Here is a 26,493-nt window from a genome sequence, read left to right as displayed (position 1 = left end):
CTGGCAAAGGAGCAAATTGTGCCTTACTAAGCTACCAAATGGGCTGGTTATGGGTGATGCTGCAAAATCAGCCCAGGGCACTCCTCATTTTTCACTGGCATCATGAAAGCGTTAGTTGGGTGTGGAATGGGCCACACGGGGGAGGAATCTGCTTAGTATAATTAGTTGCAAGGCAAGAGCAGAATAGAATGGCCCTTGTGAAATGTTTACCATTCAAGTCTTAATCACTATGAATCCATTTAACTCTTTAGCGGAACCCCAGAGCTTACAGATAAGGGTGTGTTTAATGGCACCATCCCAGCAAAACTCAGGTACTTTTCTCTTCTTTAAATTCAGCAGTGGTTTTAAATCCAATAAAATCAATATTCCTGTTCATCTTATGGAAACTCACTTCTCTGTTCTTCCAAGTCAACGGGGAGTTTAACACGGGTACCAACAAAGTGCCAGTAAGAGGAGCACCAGCCCCTCTCTGAAAATTCAAGACAGCTTGTTACGCTATCAGATGCAGATGACTTTTAAAAGGCCCCTTCGCAGGACAAGGAACAGGGCTAGTTTGTATGATTTGCTGGGCACTAAGCCACTACAAAGAAAGCCTACCACAATCCCTGAGCAGGATCTCCTGGTGCTGCAGGAGTATAAAAAACGCATTTGTACAGCGCCTAGCACAATCCATTATTAAGACCCGTGGATGCTCTGACAATACAAATCGTAATAGTTACTTTCCTTCTGCTCCTATTACTGGAGACAGTTTCCTCTGTGTCAAGTCTTACTGCAGGAGAGGAAGTGGGGAAGCCTGCAAGTTGCAGAGCAGGCATGGAATTGGGGGGGGAGGGGGCAAGGCCCCCACCTTGCTTCACATGAGCTTAATCGTTTTTATAATGATTAGGACCAAATCTGAACTACATGAGTAGCCCCACTGACCTCAATGGACTGCTTGGGTGATGAAGACAAGCAGGGATTTCGGGCTTAATACTACTCCCATTAATAGGAAGGTTACCACTAAATCCAATGGAAGCAGGATCAACCCCTTACTGTACATAGGCTTTACCGCAGCATCTTCAGTGACTGGGACACCAAAATCACTCACCCGATAAAATGCAGGCATTTAGTAGGGGAGGTGAGGTTATACCCTGTGGCCTCCATTTTAAGTGACTTTCATAGCTTTCGGAAGAACATGCAGGTGAAGATGAAGATGGAGAGACAAGACGAGTGAGGTGGTGTCTTTTATTGGGCCAACTTCTGTTGGTGACAAAGACAAGCTTTCGAGCATACACAGAGCTCTGCACAAGCTCGAAAGCTTGTATCTTTCACCAACAGACGCTATGACCTCACCCACCTGGCCTCTCTACTGTCTAGGGACCAATAAGGCTACCACAACCCTGCAAACAGGTGCAGAACAGAAGATGAGTTGCTTTAATTGTATCATTCTTACTGAATACACTTGATAGGGTGGGTTATACACTGTGAGCTGTTGTAACCAATCACTGCGGAGCTGGGCCTGTTGAGTCTTCATTTATTTACTACGTGAAATGCTTTTGGTTCTTTGTTTCATCATTGCCTGGGACAATAGGAAGCTGTGGGAAGGCATGCCAAAGTCTGCAAGGATCTCTCTTCCTCCTCTTGCCCACAGAATTGCTGCAGATGACTGCTACCCCATCTAGCTGTGCCTTTTCAGTTTAATACTCTATATCATGGCAAAGCATAGAAAAAAAAAGGGATTAGGGGTTAGTTTACAATACTGCTATCACTGTTTCATAGCAAACCCACAAAATGCCAACCCTGCTGACAGAATCCCACAAACCACACTGCAGAACAGTGGCAGCTTCCTCGGTTACATGATCAATCAAAACAATTTTCCGTTGAATCGCTGCTGCTTTTCGGAGGTAAAACTTGCTGCCTTTTTCCTATGGAAGAGACGTGAATGACAACCAAGAGCATGACAGGTATATCCAGCCTCTATGGGTAAGTGCATCAGCTGGATGTGCAACTTGCAAAATGATTAATAATGCTGGCAATTTAAGGAGTTCTTTTCCTGATGGCATGAGTCTGCCAGCTGCAAGGCCTCAGTCTTCCAGGGTTTACCCAAAGGGAAATTTGGACGCCACCCATTCACAGCTGGGGCAGCAACATTGGTTTTTCTGGGAGCATTTGGGCTGAAAAACTGCAGGCTATGAAGACCTTCCATTCATACTTCCGATGTGTCTGTGGCACTTTCATGAGGGTGTTCTTGGCCCCCTGTGGTGTGCTTCCTTTATTTCTGTTCAGCTCCATTGCCACTGGGAACCATTCCTCTTTGAGTTTGGATGTGTGGTCACAGCAATGAATTCTAGCAATGGGAGCAAAATGAAACAAGGCTCCTGACTGGGTACCACAATGGACGCTCTCTGCAGAGGAGATCAGGGACATAAAATGGGAATAAGTTGCTTCCCTTAGAGCCAGATACAGTCACTGTGCACTGCAGGGAACATTACTTGGTGGAAGGCTCTGGGTAGGCCTTAATGGACCCAATTCCCCATAGCCTTGAATACACACTGGCATAAGTGAGCAGACAACTCTGACTTGGCAGTGATTTGCATCCACTCTGCCCAGGCAAAAGGCCAGGCCCTGTTTATCTTCGCAATGTGATGTTAGCAGGGGACCAACCGCCAACCACAATGGATTTGATGGGGATGACATCAATTCTGGTGCAGCTGATCAAGTTGGGAAACACACCACCTGTGAGATGTGACATTGTGGCAACATGGTTCAGCATCAGGTGGGGATTCCTTATCATTGCTCTGGGCTGTTCTGTCCTGATGTGTTGCAGCGCTCCCTGATCCACTCAGATATGCTCAGCCTGGATGTACCATTGTGGGATTAAATGTTTTTAGCTGGTAGTGTGTGCATCGGGGCATTGGGTGAGGGAGCTGGAGCTGGAGCTGGAGTGTCACCTAAGCAAACTGCTACTTGGGTTTTGTAGTGGGTAATCCTTGCAGGGGGAGGCTTCATGGAAGTATTTCTGATAGGACACTTGTGGTTCAGCCTAAATCCAGAAGGGCATTATGCAGAGGACTTAATACTAATCAACCAGCAGGATATGACTAGATCCCAGTTATCTACCAGGGCTCTTCAATTATCGGGGTGTCCCAATTGCTTGCATTAATATAGGCACTTTGTACATTAATCATGCAGGCTGGCTCAGGGCCTGTGTACTGCTGCTACAATCATCTCCAGAAAGGTTGGACCCAAGGTTGATTTAGATGGTTCTATCTACAAGGACTATCTATTGGGGTGTTCTATGCAATTACATGATAAGGCTACAACCTATTGCCAAAATCAGACAATTGCAGTTGTGGTTCCTTGTGGCATGTTATCTGTGATAAAAGTTTTGATTCTGGAAAAATTTGGAATAGGGGGATGATCCTCAGAATCCTTGGACGTCAGACACTCATTTGGGACTTATTGTTCCAAGTTTTGCTTTGTTTTCTGTCTCTGAAGAGAAACAAATTGTTGCTCAAGGTAATGGTGCTTCTGAGGATTGAAAAGTAAATCTTAGGGCCTGATTCTCCCCTCACTTACCTAAATGTAAAGCAGGAGGAGGTCCACTGAAGTCCATGGGGTTACCATGGTGCAACTGTGAACAGAGAATAGCACTCCCCAGTTCTAGACAAGTGATAAGAGTTTGAGGCCAGAAGAGGTGACCAGATCATCTAGTTCGACCTCCTGTATATCACAGCCACCAACCCCACCCAGCATCTGCCCACTAAACCCAGCCACCCAAATGAGACCATATCACAGCCCACAGGAAACTAGACTATGATGTGTCACAGGCAGAAAACAGGAGGGACCAAGATGCACCAATGCCAGAGGCCCCTGCAATGGCAGGGAAATGACTGAGTGAGATAGACCCAGATAACCTTGGCAAGCAACCCGCACACACACACGCTTCGGAGGAAGGCAAAAAATCTCAAGGTCACAAGTGGTTTAGCAGAGCATAGGAAAGACAAATACTCTTGCACAGGCTTGTAAAAATTAATCTGCAGACTTGCTGAATACAGAGCTATCCATAGCTCAAGCTAATAACACTATTTAGCCGTCAAACAGCCCTTTATATTTCAAAGCCCTGTACGCATGTTACCGAACTAGCACTAACAACCCTGCCGGTGACATAGGCAAGCCTTATTATCCCAATCTCACAGCGGAAGAAACAGAGGCAGAAAGGTTAAGTAAGTGGCTCACAGTCATGGAATTAGAAACTGACCAATTGCTTAGCACTGGAAAGAAGACAAAAAGGGTCAAATTGTACAGTTGTTAATAGCCACATCTCCCAATGCAGCCAATGGGAATTCAGACCCGAGTAAGGACTGCAGGATTTGGCCCGAAACTTCTGACATCTCCTGACCTTGGGCTTGATCCAAAGCCCATAGGAGGCAGTGGAACACCTGCCATTGACTTCAGTGGGCTTTGAATCGAGCCCCTTTAAACAATTTACCAACAATGCTCAGGCCCTCCCTAGTATCTGTTAGTATTCATGTGTACCGTGCTGTAAACGTGCAAGGTGTCAGACAGTGGGAGATCAGGGCCAAACAAAGAGCAGGTCCAGTGCTCCGAAAGGCTCACAACCTTAAGGAACCTCCTGCGGGGGACCTCGCTTACACCTTGTTCCGGGAGCATCTCTCTTGTTCAACAATGCATCGTTTACCCAGTATGCAACGCAAGCAAGCTCTGGATTGGGCTCCAGCTCTGGGAGCTAAGCACTAGCTCTTCTACAGATTATACAAACATTTCTCATCGTTTCATCTTGATGAGTGAAAACCCGGGCAAAGACAACGACTGTCCTGAAAGGGCGTGAGAAAGAAAACGAACCCAAGGGTCTGATCAGATTTCACCCTGGTCTACACACAGTTTTTGTACTGATACTATTTCGGTTGAGGGGGACTTTATAATGAAATATTTATACTGGGACAACCCCCAATGGGAATGCAGGTATGCTGGCATAAAGGTGCTTGTATCAATATGGCCTATTCCTGTACATTTACAGGAATAAGTTATACTAGTACAATCACCTTTAACTGGTAAAACTGCATCCACACTAGGGGTTGTATCAGTATACCTATAACAGTTTTGAAACTGACATATTTAGAGTGGTACAAAAGCTATGTGTACACAAGCCTTCACTCTGTACTGTTCACTCTTACCCTTGCCGTGTACCTTATACTTATGGATTTTAAGGTCCAGAAGAACCATTGTGATCCTAGTCTCACATTTCAACCAGTGGTCCCTGCATTAAACCAAATAGCACGTGACTGAAAGCCAACAACTTGTAGCTGAAAATATTCCCTTACACCAGCTGGCACTGAAACTCACAATCCCTAATTTAGGAAGTTGGTATTTTAGCCATTAGGCCACTGGGCTTTAGCGTTCTCTATAGGCCTGATCCAGTGAACGTTAAGGCCTGGTCTTTACCTAAAATTTAGACCAACCTAGCTATGTCACTGTAAAACATTTCACATCCTAAGCACTGTGGTTAGATTGACCTAATTCCCAGTGCTGATGTGGCTACGTCGACGGAAGGACTCTTCTGCCTCTCCGAGAGGTGGATAGCCTACACTGAGAGAAAAAACCCTTCCGTCGACATAGGAAGCATCTACACGACAGCAGCAAAGCTGTGCCATACCTGTGCTGCTATAGTGGCTGCAATGTAGACATGCCCCAAGGCACAGTTATAACTACTACTCAAGTGCCTGCAAGATCAGGCCCTACCTGTCTGTCACTGTCATGTATTTATAGAGTGCAAAACTCGGTAGTGTGCGGTCCCCACCCCCACCAAGCTCAGTCCTACACCGTAACATTATAAGAAATACCCTGTTTTTTATTCACACTTTGAGCTGTGTTTCCATGGGAAATCTTTGGCCAGGGGCAGGTCACGTGGCTCAGTCACAAATCCCATGCTGTGCTGACAGCATAGGAGATAGTTTACAAGTGATATTGGGTCCCTTGTCCTAGAAGAGGCTGCAATTGTCACAGAGGTGACCCAAAGTATTCACTGGGGAGGGGACAGATTATAATTGCTTCTCCAACCCCCTACCGACCCCAGGTACCCAGCCAAGAGACAGCAGCATCTAGTTTCAAGGAAGACAGTCATCACAGCTTGCAAAGTTTGTACCACAATGCAGCTGTGAGCATATGGGTAGGTGAAATGTAACCTAGAAAATGACAGCATGTGGGTGAATAAACAGTTAGCTCTGAGATCAGACTGTGGACATCATCATCATCCTGAGGTTCCTGGGGCAAAAAATATAAACAATGATTCAAATACAGTTGTAGAAAGCAGCGGGGGAAATGACTGTGTCTCCTGGAAATCTGTTTACAGAATGAACACAGACTCCAAAGGTGGCCTGCTTCTGACATTCCCTGGATTACTATGCTCTGAACAGACCTGTTTACCCGTGTGTGTCTGCCAACTCAAAGAACTAATGGGTAACCGAACATTGCCTTTCAGATCCAAGAGTTCCTTTACTTGGGTCAAGTACGTCCAATTTCTTAAAAAGCTCCAATGCTGTCTTGCAAAAAACCCAACCCTGGTGAGTGTTCCTTACATGCAATTTAACTTGTACTTGCATTACATAGTATTACTTCACAAAAGGTGAAACAGAACCCCTGCAGAGAAGGCCAGAGCAAAACCTTTCTAACTGAGAATAAGACTTCAGTAAGATTTGGATCACTGACCCTATCCTGCACCCCCAGGAGTCACACCCAATCTCAAGGCTATTCAAGTAACCGTGCAGATGTTACAGCACTTAGAAGAGACCAGCTTTAAAGAGAAAGCTGGTTTAGCCCTTGACTATAGTAGACCTGCTGGTCCATTATAATTTAAATTGTGCATTGGTCATACAATAGTGCTCTGCTCTGAATTTCAGCTAAACTGAACATGAAGTTGAGTAATGCACAATTTTGCCACCCTTAGAATAAAAGGAAGTACTGTGAACTCATGCTAAAAATATTAGGGCCTTTATTCTATGCAGAAAGAGGTTACATTGACCAGTGGTACACAGCTTTTTACAATGGTTATGGTCTTTGGGTGCAATCGTCTTGTACTCTTTGAAAGAAGCATTTGAAACTGGAATGGTAAAGAAATAGCTACTTGAACAATTATCCATCCAAAGTGACACTTTTCTATACGTAATTTCTGAAGCTACCCTGGAAAAAATCACTGAATATTTCAGAGCTAATTCTGTTTGTTTGTTTTTAATGATCAATGTTAAAAAGGGTATATAAAGAATGTGTAGTAGCTACCATATTTGTAAAGGTTTTTTTAATACGTAACTTAAGAAGCCAATGAGAATACTTATCACTTCTGTAGCTCTTTTCTCCTATAAAGTGCTTGGAAGACATAAACTACCCAATCCTCACAGCACCCCTCTGAGGCAGGGATATATTATTATCCTCATTTTACAGAAACACAGAGAGATTAAGGCCAGCATTTTCAAAAGAGGGCTCTGAGTTGGATGGTTCAGATTTTGAGTATCCCAATTCACATACCTAGAGCCTGCACGCACAGGTGCGGAGCATCTGCAGCTTCCGCTGACCCTGATCAGAGCTGTGGATGTTGAGTGCTTCTGGAAATCAGGCCCAAGGTGTCTCAGCCAAAAACTGAAGCACAAAAAACCTGTGACCCTTTGTGAAAATTTCAGCTAAGTGACTTGCAGTCAGCTGCAGAGGAAGGCAGACTAATAACTAACAATACTAATGATTTGCACTTCTATAGCACCTTCCATTTACAGATCTCAAAGCAATTTAGGTATATAAATAAATTAAGCTCCTCTGTGGTTACTCAGTAGCATTGTCCCCATTTTACAGATACAAAATGGAGGCAGAGACAGAGATTAAATCACTTGCCCCGATCACAGAGGAAGGCTGTGGCAGATCAGAGAACAGAACACAGCTCGGCCAGTGGCCAGTCCCAGGCCATAGCTACAAAACCATACTTTCTCCCCATTAGATTAACACTTTAGACATCTGACTCCCAGTTCCCTGCCCATGTCACCCATCCACGTCTATAAAGAAGGGTTTAAGTGACTTGCTTAGGGTCAAAGAAAGAGAAGCAGCCTGCTAATGCTCACCGAACTAGAAAACAACTCGTACAGAAGCATACTTGTCCTCAGCAGACTATGCCAATTGCAAAATACACAGATCTGGACTTATATATGCAATAATAAATATATCCAACTTATTGACCTAAAACAGCAAATTCACAGAGAGCAGTACATCACCACCTCCTCTACAGATGTGCCAGCTGCTGCTTGTGCATGGCTGGATGTTGAGACACTTCACTACAGATTGCAAGGGCAGTGTGTGTTCGCAATAGACAGAGGGCTTGGCTACACTCGAAACTCCATAGGGCTCCCGCGGCAGCGCTTTGAAGTGCGAGTGTGGTCACGGTGCCAGCGCTGGGAGAGAGCTCTCCCAGCGCTGCACGTACTCCACCCCCCCGTGGGGATTAGCCTACAACGCTGGGAGGTGTGCTCCCAGCGCTGGGGCACTGTTTACACTGGCGCTTTGCAGCGCTGTAACTTTGCTGCGCTCAGGAGGGTGTTTTTTCACACCCCTGAGTGAGAAAGTTGCAGCGCTGTAAAGCGCCAGTGTAGCCAAGGCTTAAAGCAATGCAGCAATGATACAAGGGCAATTAGCAGAATTTTGGACATGTTGGATTTAATGAGTCAACTAATACATTTCGGACGCAGCTGCTTTTCAGTTGAGAGAAATTCTAAAGCTCCTAATCAGGCTCAGCCAAGCAGATCTTCCTTGGAAGTTTCCACGGCCTCTGTATTAAAACTTAAAGAGAAAAAGATCAAATTTTGTTATAAACTGTTGAATGCTTAAACGTACCAGGGGCCAATCCCACTCCCAATGAAGTCAATGGCAAAGCATCCAGGGTGCAGGATCAGATCCCAGGAACATTTTTAGTTCACTGTTCTGCCTTTGTTGAAAACCCAGGAAGTGCAGCCCTCTGTCTTAGGGGCTCTGCCTGCACAGAACTCCCATTGACTCACCCTGATAGCTCAGCACAGAGCAAGTTTGTGGGTCTTTACTCATGCATCTTCACATTCGCCACTAGTGACCAGCCTTGAAGCTGGGCATCTTCTTATACAGAGAAGACAAATGTGGTTTTTCTTTCAGTACTCAGAAGCATAGTCAGCTTCTCAATATTTTAAACATATTGACCAGAAGTTCTTGAGGAAGCAAACAGTTCCTACTCTGCATTTGCAAAGCACCAATTACAGTGCTATAGAAATTCGTTTTATTAATAATATAGTAGCAAGAAAATGCTAATGAATTCCCAGCAAAGGGAGGGAAGGAATGTTTTCCAATGCCCCGACATGGACTCTGTGCTTTGGCAATAATCAGTGGCAGCATTAGCAAGGCCAACCCAGTGCAAGCTCAGACATAAAACTCATCACAGAAATAAGAGGGGAACCACGGGCCTGCATGTCACTGACTGTTATCCTCTAAAAAAAAAGATATTGTTGCATCAAGCAGTAATTCTGGATCACTCCATTCTCACTGGTGATGAGGGAGCTTCTGTCACTTGAAAAAACTGTTCAGGTCTCTGAGTGCTTAATATCTAAATATGTGCCCATGATGGGGCCTCGTATACCTGGCTTGTAGGTCAGGTGAGGCAAACGTGCCCACCATCTCCTCGCAATCTTTTCCTTTCTAACCAGACTGCACAGAATCTGTGACAATACTACAGTGAGATGGGGTCAAACATTGGGTATGTCTACATTATGAAAAAAAAAAGGTGTATCCTTCACTCAGTTAGCAAACCTAGGCTAAAATAGCAGTGAGGACACACAACACGGATTTTAACTTGAGTTACCAGCTCCAGTTCAACCCACAGGCTTTAACTCCAATTGGTAACCTGAGTTAAAAGCCTTCACTGCTATTTGAAGCTGAGTTACCTAATGCGGGCTAACGAACCTGGGTTAAGAACACAACTTTTTCTGCAGTATAGCTACAGACCCTTAAACTGCAAAGGGCAGGAGCCAACTCTGTGTTATATTTGTGTACAGCACCTAGCACAAGGGTCCCTGATTCCTAACCGGGGCCTCTAGCCACTCCCACAATACAAATAAACCACCACAATAACAACAACAAGAGGTATACCTATTAGTACAGATGCACAACCAAGGGGTATTTTCATCCCAAAGCACTCATTGAAAGTCCGATCTAATACCACATGGGAGTCGGAGCAGGATAAACATGTCTTTCAACATCTTCCCGGCATTCTCAGTCCAGTAACAAAGACTTTGAAAAGAAATTAAATCAATGAGAAATGAATGATTAAAAACACTTTGCTATAAACATCACGCTGCATCAGGGAGAAGGCTGGGACTGTTAGGAAACCAGCAGGGCAGCCGTGTCACCAGGATCTAGGGTATCCTGTTTGGGAGAGGATGCTATCAAATACACAACAGGCTGATTCCAAACGTTCAGAGTAAGCATGGTGCCCCATATTTGTGTTGAGAGAAACCAGCCCTGCTGGGGCTACGGCTGTGACAGTCTCCAACTCATAAGATGGACACCAAACTAAAGACTGTCTAGAAAAATCAAAACACACTGAGGGAACAAACTTACACTTTCTCCACCATTTCAAATGATGTAAGTTGGACTCTCTCTATACGCTGTACATTCTTCATGGACCAAAGCACAAACATTTCCAGGAAATGCACTGAATATAAATTTGCTGGACTAGTGGTGCTGCCTCCCTGTGTTTTAGTTCCAAGAGTAAAACAAACAGACAGATAACACGACCTCTCCTCTCTGCAAGCACATGCACGCCTAGGTCACAGTGCTTGTCACCAAGGGTGAAAGACTTTGTGGGAGCTTCTTGTTGAAATACTGGTAGCACATCTCAGTATTAATTACCATCTGCACATGAAGGAACAGTAGGAAAAGTAAATATTGCACCTAGCTTTGTATAGGTGAGGTCTACTTTTTAAAGAAGTGTTAGTTGTTTATACTCAGTGTTTTGGAGGGAAGTTGAAATATTCTAGGTGAAGCCTCTAAATCCTATAAGATATTTGCTTATGAACAACAAAGATTTGGACTTTAAAGAGATTTGCTTTTTAAAGAATCTTATAAGCACCAAATTGTAACACTGCAACCTGGCGTGGTGTTAAAAAACACCTCTCCCATTGCAAGGACCACAAAGTAAATTCCACATGCAAGGAAATCACACTCCCTTAACAGTTAGAACTCAGACTAATTGACAATGACTATTATTTACATGCATTCGATTAAAAACTCCTAGTATCTTGGTAGGAGCCTGTCTGTGGTGCAAAGCATTCAAGATGCTGATTTAGTTTATCAAATATTTATTATGCCCCTCAATTAATACATTATTTAGACTCAGGCTCTATGCTCTAGCAATCTGGACATCTTTACCTAAAAAGTTATAGGACAATAGGAAGCCAGATAGAACTAGATAAACTAGTCAGTGCCCATGACCGTCAACATTTTACTCTCTATATACTTCTTTAACACCTTTTATAGACCATTTAAACCAGTGGCGGCTGGCCCGCAGCCCGCCAGCAGATTACCTTGACAGGCCACATGGTTTCCACTAACCACTTTTGACGGTTTGCAGTTTGTAACTACCCCTTGCACCTAACAGACCCCTCAAAATTCCCAGACCCAGTACTTCTTCAGGCCCCGTTGAAAACCCAAGAGAGTTAAGCACCCAGATAGGGTATGTCTACGCTGCACAGCTAACCTGGATTATAACTCAACTCCCCTACCATCCACGCAGAAAAATCTAAGAAAGAAAGACGATTCTCATATAATCACATGACTTCAGGAGCTGGAGCTCAGGGAAAAAACACCAAATATCGTAAGAATTGGCAACACTACAATTTGTATTTTAACATATTAGCAGCTCAAAGTGAACAGTAACGGGAAACAGGATTCCTCTCAACCAACTAATATGCATTAAAATACAACTTCCCCTCTCTACACTAGAGGTTTAAAATGTGTTAGTTTAAACATCTAAGCCAATAGGTTTTACAAATACACCTTTCATCATACTCTAAACAGGGCTGAAGCATACAGCATTTCTGTTCTCTTCAAGTCATACAAAAGTCACCATTAGCGCCTCACTGAGGTCGCCTCATTTCAGTCCTGGGTCCCCCATGGCTCCCTGTATAGCCACGGTCAACAGATTAATTCTTGCTACTCTGTACTATTCGTTCTCCACACGTGGAAGAATCCTTGTGTCCCCTTCCTTTTTTAATCAAAGCACAACCACCAATGAGCACATCACACCACATGCAGAATCACTGATTTCCTGCACTGTGCTAAAATACTTTATTTCCAAACCCAGCTGCCTGTCTCTAAAGTGCCTGTCATTGTAGCCTTTGGGCATCAATATTAGCGCTATCTATTCGTTCAGCCCCAAATTTTGTGCTGATGGTTTTGGGTGATCTAGTCACTATGAGCCCCAAATCCTTTTCCTGATCTGTGTGTTGTGCTGTCTGCCCTGAGAAGCAATAACCCCTTTTTTAATTTTTGCCCTTACTCACGTTACTTTACATTTCTCACAACGGAATAGCAATAGCCATTTACCTGGGGACAATCCTAGTCTATCCAAGTCAATCAGAACCTGGTTGCCTCCTTCCTCTGCACTTATTTCCTCTCTAGCTGTTCATCTGCAACTTTCCTCCCTCTATTCCATGCTGCTTCTTCCAGACTATTGATATGCAGACAGAACTAGGCCTGAATGCACTGATTTACCATTCCAATCCACTTGCCATTCCGCTTACCAGTCATCACTGCCCTTGAGAAATCCCCCTGGCAAAGACTCTGACAGGGGTGAATTTAATATTGAATGGCCTGTCTTTACCCTCCACCCAGTTCCTTATCCACACAAGTAGTTTACTCCCAGTATCATGCATGCTCATCTTGTTCAGTAGTTAGCTGCGCGTTATGTCAGAGCAGCAAAGAATCCTCTGCAATGTGTCATGCCGTGGAACCAAACTACATTCAAATTTAGACTCAGACAAATGTAATATAGAAACAAACTGCAGGATGGTAAGGAGGGGCCCAGAATATAACCTTAAGAATGCAAGCAATCCTCAGGGAAGAATATTGCTCACCTGTTGGTGGGTTTACCAGACCTCCTAGGCTCTGTCTTGATGGGCATAACTGGGGCTTTCTTCAATCTCGTTTGCTCAATTGAATTAGCTTAAAGCAATTGAAAAGCCCTCTTTTAATGCTCCTTAATACGCAGACTAACACATTTGAACTCATATTAGCTGAATGTATTGTAGCTTTGGATTTGTCTACATGGGCAGAAAACGGTGCTAGTTTAACATGATTAAAGCCCCACTGGGAGCATCCACATTAGGAAAAAAGGTGGCTTACTAGCACCTAACATAGACAAGGCAGTTGGTAATTTTCATGCTTGTTAGCAGGATAAGTAAACCCAAGGCACCCCACAGAGTTTACTGTGACGTGCTAACATGCGAAAACTACCAACTGCCTTGTCCACATTAGGATCTTACCACGTTAGCTAACGAGGTAAACAAACAGACAAAAAGACAATTTTCCCCCCAGTGAAGACTTAAACCTCTGAAGCTGGATTAACTGGCCACATTTTAGCCTTAAGCAGAGCTAACATGGCTGCAAACACACCCATTTTTGCCTGTGTAGACGAGCTCACACTGGCTTACCATTAAGCTAACTCTACTGAGTTAACAAGATTGAAGAAAACTTTTGTTTTGGTCTATCAAGTCATGGCCTTCTGAATCATTCATGTGAAAGAGAGAGGGGGAGATTTAAAATGCAAGAGGTTTTCTTATTTTAACTTACCTGGAGCAGCTTAAGTGTTAAAAATAATGGGCTTAGGCAAGCAGAGCAGAGCACTCTCCTCACTTGTGAGCCAGGGATCCTGAGAGGATATCAGCCATCGGGAGTAACTGAGAAAAGGAGGCAGAACAGGGCAGGACTGAAAGGCGATCACGTCACCTGCAAAACTGAAAGTGGGAAACTCTGAGGAAATCACCTATGTGGAGTGGTTTCGCATTCTGCCCAGAGCTCTTCCTGCATCCTACATTCAATGGCCTATTACAGTATTGTCCTTCCTACCAGGGAACAGAAACCCTGCTTTGAACCAGTAAATGCCGCCCCTTAATCCACAACACACATTGGATGCTGAGCACTTGAGAATCTGGCCCTATGGGGTTGGCTTGTCATCCGTCATCTGTAAAGATAAAAGCATCTCCAGAAAAAAAGATCTTACTGATGAACAGCTACAAGAAGAAAAAATCATTTCTAACGAGAGCTGGTTTATTCAAAGCACAGAAACTAGACACTAATTTTCACAGAAACTGCTCTGGACCCAGGAGAAACTGCATCCTTGTTGGAAGCTACTTGTTTTCAAACTTACCTAAGGGCTACTCTGTCGAGGTGAAAAGTGCAGAACCTGTTGGTGACTGTATCACACAACAGGTGAGCCAGCAGCTTTGTTCATCAACAGGCCTTGGGAAGACATGCCTTGACTAGCAAACTGACACAATCCTGACGCAGATGTCTTGGGGGGACATACTCCACTTCTTAATCATCACAGATAAAATGCACCCCTTAGGGGCTTTGCCTGGGCCCCATGTACTGTGGAGGAGCTTTACCCCAAGTTATCATTTTAGAAAGTGCACATTTCCAAAAGACCCAGGGCTTGAGGTTCTTCTCACTCATGCTGGTGCAAGTCAGGAAGCTCTCCATCAAACTCAATGAACCTGCAGGTGCACTGGGTAAAATTGGTGTGAGCAAGAAGCAAGTCAGGCCCCCAAGCTTTAATCTTCAGCATGTTGTTGACTCTAAGGCAGGGGTGGGCAAACTACCACCCGCAGGCTGGATTCGGCCCACAAGCCCTTTTAAGGCGGCCAGTGAGCTCCTGTTGGAGAGCGGGGTTTGGGGCTTGCCCCACTATGGCGCTCCAGCTGGGGCCCAGGGTCAGAGGCTACACCATGCAGCTTCTGGAAGGCATGGCATGGCCCCGCTCCGGAACTCCAGCTGGGGCGCAGGGTCAGGGGCTACACCATGCAGCTCCTGGAAGGCATGGCATGGCCCCGCTCCGGCACTCCAGCTGGGGCGCAGGGTCAGGGGCTACACCATGCAGCTCCTGGAAGGCATGGCATGGCCCCGCTCCGGCACTCCAGCTGGGGCGCAGGGTCAGGGGCTACACCATGCAGCTCCTGGAAGGCATGGCATGGCCCCGCTCCGGCACTCCAGCTGGGGCGCAGGGTCGGGGGCCACACCATGCGGCTCCCGAAAGGCACAACATGGCCCCACCTTGGCTCCTACGTGCTCCAAAGGCCCCCTCCAGCATTCCAATGGGAGCTGCAGCGGCAGTGCCTGCGGACAGGGCAGCCGACAGAGCCACCTGACTGTGCCTCCACATAGGAGCCAGAGAAGGGACATGCCTTACCTCCAGAAGCCACTTGAGGTAAGCACCGCCCAGATCCTGCACATCTGAACCTCCCCCCACACACCTACCCCCTGCCCCAGTCCTGATCCCCCCTCCTGCCCTCCAAACCCCTCAATTCCAGCCCAGAGCATCCTCCTGAACCCCAAACCTCTCATCCTCAGCCCCACCCCAGAGCCCACATCCCCAGTCAGAGCTTGCCCCCCTTCCTGTTTCCCAACCCTTTGCCCCAGCCCAGAGCCCCCTCCCACATCCTGAACTCCTCATTTCTGCTCTACCCTGGAGCCTGCACCCCCAACCAGAGCCCTCACGCCTTCCCACACCCCAACCCCAATTCTGTGAGCATTCATGGCTCACCATACAATTTCTATTCACAGATGTGGCCCTCGGGCCAAAAAATTTGCCCACCCCTGAAGATCTAAAGCAGTGGTCCCCAACGCAGTGCCCACGAGTACCATGGCGCCCGCCGGGGCATTTATGTGAGCCCGCATACTGGCTGGTGGACAAGCATCCACCAAAATGCCACCGAAAATCATCAGCATTTTAGCAGCGACACCGCTTTTTGGCGGTGAAGCCTCTTGAGATTGCTGCTTCTCGTGGCATTTCGGCGGATGCTTGTACACCAGCCACGGTCCTCGGTGGCTCTTCATCCAGTGCCTGCCACCCGGAAAAGGCTGGGGACCACTGACCTAAAGAATCAAACTAACCTTATGTAAAAACCTGTAATGAACAAAAATCATCCACAGGAGAAGTAAAGAAGGCAGGTATCCCCTGTGTGGGTCCTGTCTGTATCATACTTGCAGAACAGTTAATTAACTAGGCTCTCAACCATTAGCTACCATGCAGATGAACTACTCTAGGTGTAAAAACGGAGGGATATGTACACTACAGACACTACAGGGCACAGATATGGTTCTACAGATAGGTCTCAAAATGCAGCTGTAAACAAGGAGTCATTATTGAGTGGGTGTGTTTCCAATGGGTTCCCACAGGGATCAGTTCTTGGCCCCACACTATTTATCATTTTTATCAATAATCTGGAAGAAAACATAAAATCATCACTGATAAACTTTGCAGATGACACAAAAATTGGGAAAGTGGTAAATAATGGAGGACAGGTCACTGACTAAGAGTGATCTACAGTGCTTGGTAAACTGGGTGCAAGAAAACAATGTGTGTTTAAATATGGCTAAATGTCAATGTATCCATCTAGAAACAAAGAACGTGGGCCATACTTACAGGACGGGGGATTCTATCCTAGGGAGCAGTGACTACGAAAAAGATTTGGGGGTTGTGGTAGATAAAAAGCTGAATATGAGCTCCCAGTGTGACGCTGTGGCCAAAAAACTAATGTGATCCTGGAATGCGTAAACAGGGAAATCTCGAGTAGGTGTGGAGAGGTTATTTTACCTTTGTATATGGCACTGGTGTGACCCCTGCTAGAATCTGCATCCAGTTCTAGTGCCTACAATTCAAGAAGGATGTCGATAAATTAGAGAGGGCTCAGAGAAGAGCCACAAGAATGATTAAAGGACTGGAGAACCTGTCTTGAGGTGATAGTCTCAAGTAGCTCAATCTATTTAGCTCAACAAACAGAAGATTAAGGGGTGACTTGATTACAGTCGATAAGTACCTACACGGGGAACAAATATTTAATAATGGGCTCTTCAGTCTGGCAGAGAAAGGTGTAATACAGCCCAATAGTTGGAAGATGAAGCTAGACAAATTCAGACTGGAAGTAAGGTGTAAATTTTTAACAGTGAAGGTAATTAACCATTAGAACAATTTCCCAAGGGTTGTGGTGGATTCTCCATCACTGACAATTTTTAAATCAAGACTGGCTGTTTTTCTAGAAGATCTGCTCTAGGAATTATTTTGGAGACATTCTCTGGCCTGTGTCATATAGGAGGTCACACTAGATGATCACAATGGTCCCGCCCAGCCTCAGAATCTATGAATTCCACCCTATAGGGCTTGCCACAAGGTGGTACTCACTGGAGAACAAACCAGCCTTTCAGTGCTTAGGTTGGTGCTAAAGACTGATTTCTGCCCCCAGCCTCACCCCAGGCTTCATTACTCTAGGCATTTCCCCTAGAGTTAACGGATTGCCATTTAACTTAAGGTACTTAACACGTTTGTAAAGTCTGATGTGGACACTGCCCACGTTTGTTCTAGATTATAAAGGCTTATTCTTTATTTAGGATAGATCAGACATATCCTGTTTTCTGAGCACAAGGCTCACACAGGAAAGAACAAACCACGACTCTTGGCCACAACACAATTCCCCAATCCCACTCAATTTTGTCACTAAGGTCCTTACCTCTCGCGTAAAGTGCTGTGAGATCTACTAAGGATAAGTGTTATATAAGAGCTAAGTGTTATTGTTATTGTTATTATCTGGCAAAACAAATTGATCATGGGACAACAAGAAGGATCTGTCAGTCCCTGCTTTCCCATTCCAGTTGCGGGATGAAGGGCTACTCCTTCTAAGGGCTAGCCCTTACAAACCAAACTGCTAGCCTCTAGTCTAAAAATCTGCATCAGTTTCCAATATTCTGCCCTGATTTACATGCACTCCATCCCCACTGATGTCAGTGGGATTACACATGGTATAAATCAGGGGAGAATCTGGTCCCTAAACTTCTTGGAGCTGGGAGAGACAAAGAGGGAGGAAAGACTAGACTAGGGGTTTAGCTACACTCAAAACTCCAAAGCATTGCCGCGGCAGCACTTTGAAGTGCGAGTGTGGTCGTGTGGCCAGTGCTGAGAGAGAGCTCTCCCAGCGCTGGAGGTACTCCACCTCCCCGTGGGGATTAGCTTGCAGCGCTAGGAGCCGCGCTCCCAGTGCTGGGGCACTGTTTACACTGGCGCTTTACAGCGCTGTAACTTGCTGCTCTCAGGGGGGTGTTTTTTCACATCCCTGAGCGAGAAAGTTGCAGCGCTGTAAAGCCCCAGTGTAGCCAAGGCCTAGGAGAGTGATTTAAATAACTCACCATTTCTCCTCTGCCCTCCATGTTCCACTGCTGTAGATATTAGGCCAGTGCCCTCAGAGCAATAATACTCAACAATTCTCCAGAGAATTGTATGCGGAATAGCCCCTCAGCCAAGATCCTTGGAGATTTCCCCCACAGTATGTGTACATTTTTATTTGCAAGACTAAACTATATATAAAGAGTTCATGGGGAAAGAGCGCTCAGTTACAACCATGCAGCGCCACATCAATTAACCACTGTAGCTGAAGGCAAAATTTGGTGTATTGAAATGATGGAATTGCCTGGATACGAACTCTTAAATCACACAGAAAGATTAATACCTGATCCCCTTTAAAAGCCCTACTGTTATTACTCACATGAATAGAGGCAGCAGGATCAGGCCTCTAGACTGCAATTGTGACTGAATATGATGTATATGGTCCTTACTTGAGCAAAATGCCTACTGAAGTTAATGAGGGCTTTCCCTGAGCAAGAAATTCAAGATCTCACCCGACAAGCATTTAGATTGAGCATTCCACCTTCGAACTATTTTACAAAGAACTGCTAATGTTACCATCTGCATACCTCTGCCACAAACTTCATCGCACATGGGGCTGAAATTTCCTCCGCCACAGTGCAATATTTTGGATACAGGATTAAACCAGAAAGCTGTGAAAGGTTACAGCATAGGCAACTGCACACCTGAAATGTCAGGTGCAGCCAGGCTGTTGGGAGGTTACTGATCATTAAGTGCTTAGTGGCTATGACTATGATGTATCCAATTATCAATCTGCAGCAGCTATTTGTATCCAGTTGATATATAAATGTACAATAGCATTATTATCCTGTCTGTTCTCTTATGCACATGAAAAATCTTGTTCACTGCTGCAGATTAGCGTTTACTCTTCATTTCAGTGCAACGTGTATATTCCGAAACTATGTTCAAAAAGAAAGTTTGAGGGAAAGTCTTAGTCTTGTGTTCAGCAGCAAAGCAAGCAAAAGGCATCTTCGCTCAGTGTGTTGCCTGTATTTCTTTATTGGGACATTTAGAGCTATGAATCTATGTAATCTTTTGGGATACTTAGAGCTATGAATCTGATAACTAATTGCCATCATGTGGTGAGGGTAGCTGGCAAACACCGCCTCCTTCAGGAATTTTGGATTTGAATTTGATATATTCCCTAGCATTTCAGACTCGGTGCATTCAAACAACTGAAAGCGAGTGTTGAGTCTGAGGGCTTGGCTACACTGGAGAGTTGCAGCGCTGGTGATGGGGTTACTCTGCAACTTACTCTGTGTCCACACTTGCAAAGCAACTCCCTGGCTGCAGCGCTGGCTGTACACCTGGTCTGCTTGGGGTGTAACGATTCCAGCGCTGGTGATGCAGCGCTGCTCATCAAGTGTGGCCAGCAAAAGCGCTTTTATTGGCCTCCAGGGTATTAGGAGGTATCCCAGCATACCTTTTCAGCCACTTTGCTCATCGTTTCGCACTCCACTGCCCTGGGATCAGGTGACCCGCCCTTTAAATGCCCCGGGGAATTTTAAAAATCCCCTTCCTGTTTGCTCAGCCAGGTGTGGAGTGCAATCAATCACTGACCATGCCTCCATGCCCCAAACGAGCCCCAGCATGGAACACTTGTGAGCTGCAAGACCTCATCAGTGTTTGGGGGGAGGAAGCTGTGCAATCACAGCTGCGCTCCAGCCGTAGAAATTATGATACCTATGGCCAGATATCAAAGTCCATGCTGGAAAGGGGCCATGAACGGGACGCGGTGCAGTGCAGGGTTAAAGTAAAGGACCTGCGCAGTGCCTATTGCAAAGCCCATGAGGGAAACCGCTACTCAGGTGCTGCCCCCACGGCCTGCGGTTTTTACAAGGAGCTGGATGTGATACTTGGGGATGACCCCACTGCCAATCCGAGGACCACGATGGACAGTTCAGAGCAGGGAGAGGAGGAGGAGGGTGTAGAGGAAACTGAGAGTGAGGCTACTGAGGTGGTGGGAGACACCCCGGAGTCCCAGGAGGCATGCAGCCAGGAGCTCTTCTCAAGCCAGGAGGAAGCTAGCCAATCGCAGTAGCTGGAACTTGTTGGTGAAGAAGAAGCAGAGGAGCGTGCTCGGGGTAAGCAGATTTTATTTTTAGGATGGAACTGTTTTGGGAGAGGAGGGTGGGGGTTATGGCTGCCTGCCTGCATGCCTAGATGTGGAATAGCCCATTGATGTGGTCTATCACGTCGCGGTAATCGGCCTCTGTAATCTGTTCAGAAGTTTCAGCCAGAGCGTGGGCAATGCGCTCGTGCAAGTTTATAGGGAGAGCCATTGTGGTCCTTGTCCTAGTCAGGCTAACGCATCCGCGCCACTGTGCCGCGAGGGGTGGGGGGACCATTGCTGCACACAGGCAAGCTGCACAGGGACCAGGGCGGAATCCACATTGCTGTAGAAGACCCTCCCGCTCTTCCCAGGTAACCTGCAGCAGCGAGATATCTGGCAGGATAAAATCCTGTGGAAAAGGTAGGGATAGTGTTCAGTGCAGGTCCCCTCCAGCTGCTCTCTGCTTTCCCCAATGCACAGAAACCCCAGTGAGCCCTGACTCAAGCAGCTCCCCTTCCCAGGTGAGACACGGCAGCAACATGGCTTCATTAATCACTCATTCCCCATTACTCACCATGTCTTCGCTGCTGTGGCATCTCTGTGCTATGTTTGCTATGTGTAAATGATGCTGCAAATAGTCTACCAACTCCTTCACTGTGATTATAAACAATGCAGCCTCTGTAATAAATGTTTCTATTTCTGTTTTTTTTAAGTGTCCTTGAATCCTCCAGCCCTATCACAGCCTGCTGAAAGACTAGAGAACTTGAGGAGGAAACCAAGCAAAAGCAAAGAAGATTTGGTGAAAGCAGTTATGAATCAGTATGCCAGAGAGAATAAGAGGCTGCAGGACTGGAGGGAAACACAAAGCAGGAGAAAGGAATTGGCTACCAAGAAAAGCACAAAGCAGCTGATAAGCCTCCTGGCGTGCCAAACGGACTGTATGCAGTCACTCGTAGCCATGCAGGCAGATCACTACCGTGCTAACCCTCCCCATCCCAAAGCTCTCTCCCTTGTGCCCTACTGTTTGCTCAAAACCCCCTTCTCCAGCATCCTGGTTCTTACCACCACCAGCTGCCCCCAACACCTGTACGTTCACCTACCAGCCCTGAGAACTACGACCCTTACCCTATGCACTCAACCCCCATCACCATGCAGCATATTAATACTGAAGTGCAGCAGGCACTGCACAGCACTCCAGGCAGGACATATTCAAACCTCTGACTGTACAGTTCAGCACCCTACCCCCCTGCCCTTTTATGTACTGTATTTTGAATAAATGATTTCTTGGCTTATAAAACATTTTTTATTATTGAAGAAAGTGATAAATACTCTACCCCAAGAGAAAAACAGGCACTGCAAATCATTATAACCACTCCACTTCACTCCCGTGTAAGGCACCAAACATTACTGTTGGCTTTCAGCCTCAAATTGCTCCCTTAAGGCATCCCTAATCCTTGTAGCCCTGTGCTGGGCCTCTCTAGTAGCCCTGCTCTCTGGCTGTGCAAATTCAGCCTCCAGGAGTTGAACCTCGGAGGTCCATTCCTCACTGAATGTTTCACTCTTCCCTTCACAAATATTATGGAGGGTACAGCACACGGATATAACCGCAGGGATGCTGCTTTCCCCCAAGTCTAGCTTCCCATAAAGACATCTCCAGCGCCCTTTTAAACGGCCAAAAGCACACTCCACAGTCATTCTGCACCGGCTCAGCCTGTAGTTGAACCACCGGTCCTTGCTCCTGTCAAGCTTCCCTGTATACCATTTCATGAGCCATGGCATTAACGGGTAAGCGGGGTCTCCAAGGATCACAATGGGCATTTCGACCTCCCCTACTGTGATCTTGCGGTCTGGGAAAAGAGTCCTGGCCTGCAGCTTCCTGAACAGGCCACTGTTCCGAAAGATGCATGCATCATGCACCTTTCCAGGCCATCCTGTGTAAATGTCAATGAAACGCCCACGGTGATCCACAAGCACTTGGAGAACCACAGAGAAATATCCCTTCCGATTAATGTACTCGGATGCCAGGTGGGGTGGTGCCAGAATAGGAATATGCATCCCATCTATCGCCCCTCCACAGTTAGGGAAACCCATTTCTGCAAAGTCATCCAAAATGTCCTGCACGTTCCCCAGAGTCACGGTTCTTCTTAGCAGGATGCGATTAATGGCCCTGCAAACTTGCATCAACACTATTCCAACGGTCGACTTTCCCACTCCAAACTGGTTCGCGACCGATCGGTAGCTGTCTGGAGTTGCCATCTTCCAGATTGCAACAGCCACTCGCTTCTCCACTGATAGGGCAGCTCTCAATCTCGTGTGCTTGCGCCGCAGGGTGGGGGGGAGCTCAGCACACAGTCCCATGAAAGTGTTTTTTCTCATCCGAAAGTTCTGCAGCCACTGCTCGTCATCCCAGACTTACAGGACAATGTGATCCCACCACTCAGTGCTTGTTTCCCGAGCCCAAAGGCGGCGTTCCACGATGCTAAGCATGTCCGTTACTGCCAAAAGCAATTTTATTGTCACACGCGTCAGGCGAATCAATATCATCGCCAGACTCCTCACTGTCACTTTGGAGCTGAAGGAATAGCTCAACTGCCAAACGTGATGTCCTGGTGACATTCATCAGCAAAGTCCTCAGCAGCTCGGGCTCCATTTCTAACAGAAATCACGCTGCAGACTCACAATGGCGCCAAACTGCTGGGATGTGTAGTGATGCACTACGGGGCGTTGGGACAGGAAGCAGAACGACCCGCACCCTTCTGTCTCCTTCCCACAACCCACAGCACCAAAATGGGAAGAGGTGCTCTGTGGGATAGCTGCCCACAATGCACCACTCCCAACAGCACTGCAAATGCTGCAAATGTGGCCACACTGCAGCGCTGGTAGCTGTCAGTGTGGCCACACTGCAGCGCTTTCCCTACACAGCTGTACGAAGACAGCTGTAACTCCCAGCGCTGTACAGCTGTAAGTGTAGCCATACCCAAAATAAAATCTTCATGGATGGAAACTTTATGGTCTGAGTTCACTGACAAGACCTCTGACAAAGTCCCAGTACATTTCACCTCCCACAGAAAGTATGTCACAACCTCCAACCCCATTTATGACCAGGGGGCTCTCCAGTCCTTCAACATCACCTTTTTCTGATCAACATAACCTTGACTGTAAAGGCTGCTGCACCAACTCACAATTTAAGGCCGGAAGGGACCATCATGAACATCTAGTCTCACCTCCTGCACATCGCAGGTCATAGAACCTCACCCACCCACTCCTGTAATAGACCCAGACCCTCTGGCTGAGTTACTGAAATCCTCAAATCATGATTTAAAGACTTTCAAGTTACAGAGAATCCACCATTTACACTAGTTTAAACCTGCAAGTGACCCATGCCCCACGCTGCAGAGGAAGGAAAAAATAAAAAAACAGGATCTCTGCCAATCTGACCCGGGGAAAAGTCCTTCCCAACCCTAAATATGGCGATCCGTTAGGCCCTGAGCATGTGGGCGAGACCCAGAAACCAGACATAGGGGAAAGAATTATCTTTAGTAACTGGGAGCCCCCCTTATCTAAACTACTGCCAAGCAGGCAAAGAGAAAGCGAAAGAATGCCAGCAGATACACACTCAGTAACCAAAGAGCAGCCTGGAATCTCCTATGTTTTCGTGGAATCTTAAAAGTTCCTAGGCCCCAAAAGTTGTTTTCTCCAATGGAAAATTTGCCTACCCCATTCCCTACGATCCCATCATCCCCACTCCTGCTCAAAATGCCAACTAGCTCTTTTTGCATGCTCATTTTCCCCAATGTAATTTGGAATGGGCCTGTTTAATAAAAAATTATTTCCTTTTCACCACCGCCAACTTCACTTGTTTGATTGAAAAGAGGTAGTATTGATTTTAAATGTAACCCTCCAAAATCTCCACACATCCTATAACTGAGATGAGTGGATGGTAATGAAACGTCACCCTCTTGATTAATTGGTTGTGCATATGGGGGGGTTATATTGTACTCATTGGTTAAGTTGGAGGAAAAGGGAAATTTGATATTGATTTCAACGTGCGGGGGAGGGCAGAGCAAAAGAGTATTGACACAGTACCCTCGGAGTGACTTGGGACTGGGGTGACACTGATACATTAGTCACAAGGTTATTTTGGGGGGAGAAGGAGCTGGTCTTGCGAGAAGCCCTGAATGTGTGTACTTGTGGAGAGTAAGTGGGTATCAGCTGTCCCCACTGGAGTGGGAGGGGATTATCTCCTCCTCTAGTGGATGCTTAAAATCCCAGCAGTGAGTAAGAAACAGACAGACAATCTTCCTTTCATAACTAACTATTGGGGCCCACACTATGCAGCTCCCTAGTGAGCTCTGGGGTCAATGACCCCCAGGACTCACTCCCTTTCCCGGGACAGGGCCCTCAGAACCTGCACCCCAGTGTCAGTATGTGATGGGTGCAGGGGATGGTGTTCGAGGCACACATGTGATTAATCAGCCCACTGTCAAAGTCACTGGTTCTGCACCCTTCAGACGTGGAGCCTGCAGGTTTTACAAAAACCAGGACGAAAAGCTGCTTCTTACAAACCTGGCCAGGATGGACCAGGGCTAAACACAGGGTTCAGGGACACACAGTCACCCTAAAAGGCTGAGACTCCCCCATGCCTCCAGTTACAGCCCCCCAAACTTCCATGGTTCACACCCACACACACCCCACCAGGAATCATGCACGGCTTGTCCCTAGTGGCACTTCAAGCGGAAAGCTTTCAACCATTGCTTTAGGGTCGGCAACTACTTGGCAAATGGGTCTCCTGGGGCCAGTGACACCTGCAGCCAGCGACCCCTCTGGGGCCAGCAACCCCCCTGGGGCCAGCGATGGCCCCGTGGGGCCCCAACCCCCTCAGGGTCAATGATGCTCATGGGGCCCCCGACCCCCTCAGGGTCAATGATGCTCATGGGGCCAGAGATCACCCTGGGGCCAGCGATGCTCATGGGGCCAGAGATCACCCTGGGGCCAGCGATGGCCCCATGGGCCCCCGACCCCCTCAGGGTCAATGATGCTCGTGGGGCCAGAGATCACCCTGGGGCCAGCGATGCTCATGGGGCCAGAGATCACCCTGGGGCCAGCGATGGCCCCATGGGCCCCCGACCCCCTCAGGGTCAATGCTGCTCATGGGGCCCCCGACCCCCCAAGCACCCCCTGGACCCCCAGGCTGGCTCTGAGGGGGACCGCTCCTCACCAGCCCCGCCCCCACGTGGCTGCCCCGCCCCCTGCCCGGCTCATCCCCGCCCCGTGGGCCCAGGACACTGAATGGCCCATACTGCCCCCGCGGCGCTCACCCCCCCCCCCCCCCGCGGGCCCCCGACGCGGCATGGCTCAATTCCGCCTCTGCCTGGCTCGCAGCCACGTGGGCCCCGGAACCTGCATGGCTGCTGCCCCTCGGGGGCCCCGGCCCCGGTATGGCCCATACCACTCGTTAGCCGGGGAGGGGTGTGAGTTATACAGAGTCCCGGGCCCCACACACACAATGGCAGCAGCTCCCACATTCCTCCCCTCAGCGCGGAGTTGGACTGAACCATGGAACGGGCTGGCGGGGGACAGGGCCCCTCCTCCCCTCCCACAGAGCCGGTTTGGCCCTGGGTGATACCATTCAACCCTCCCCCCCCGCCTTCTCCCCCGCCCGGGGTAGATGGACGCTGCCGCTCTCACTCACCTCGGTATCCACAGTGGCCATGGCCGGAGGGAGGGAGGGAGCGGCGCCCCGGAGCCTAGCCCCGCCCCTTTGGCGGCGCGTCACGCCTCGGCTCCTCCCCCTCCCCGGATTCTTCTCAATGGAGAGCTCCGTGAGCGACCACGCATGCGCCTAATATCATGGCGGCACCCATGTCCCCCTCCTCCGCCGTAGCGTCATGGCGGCTCCCACGAGTGGTGATTCCGTACAGCTCCGAACACATGGGCGGTGGAGGCACAAGCTGCTGCGGGCGGGCGCGGG

At 47.4% G+C, this 26,493-nt stretch overlaps 1 protein-coding gene across 1 annotated transcript in view; it reads right to left on the bottom strand.

The window, feature by feature from the left end:
• EHMT1 (euchromatic histone lysine methyltransferase 1) overlaps positions 1–26,288 on the bottom strand; it is a 174,533-nt gene extending 148,245 nt beyond the window's left edge. The window contains exons 1-2 of the mRNA XM_030535179.1: positions 26,215–26,288; positions 13,849–14,012 (exon numbers count right to left, since the gene is read on the bottom strand). The gene's annotated coding sequence lies outside the window, so the exon portion shown is untranslated. The remainder of the gene's footprint in view (positions 1–13,848; positions 14,013–26,214) is intronic.
• Positions 26,289–26,493: the final 205 nt, after the last annotated feature.

The sequence above is a fragment of the Gopherus evgoodei genome, chromosome 16 (assembly GCF_007399415.2).
Source record: "Gopherus evgoodei ecotype Sinaloan lineage chromosome 16, rGopEvg1_v1.p, whole genome shotgun sequence".
NCBI lineage: Eukaryota > Metazoa > Chordata > Testudines > Testudinidae > Gopherus > Gopherus evgoodei.
Note: the sequence above shows the minus strand (reverse complement) of the source record. Positions and strands in the feature narration are given on the sequence as shown.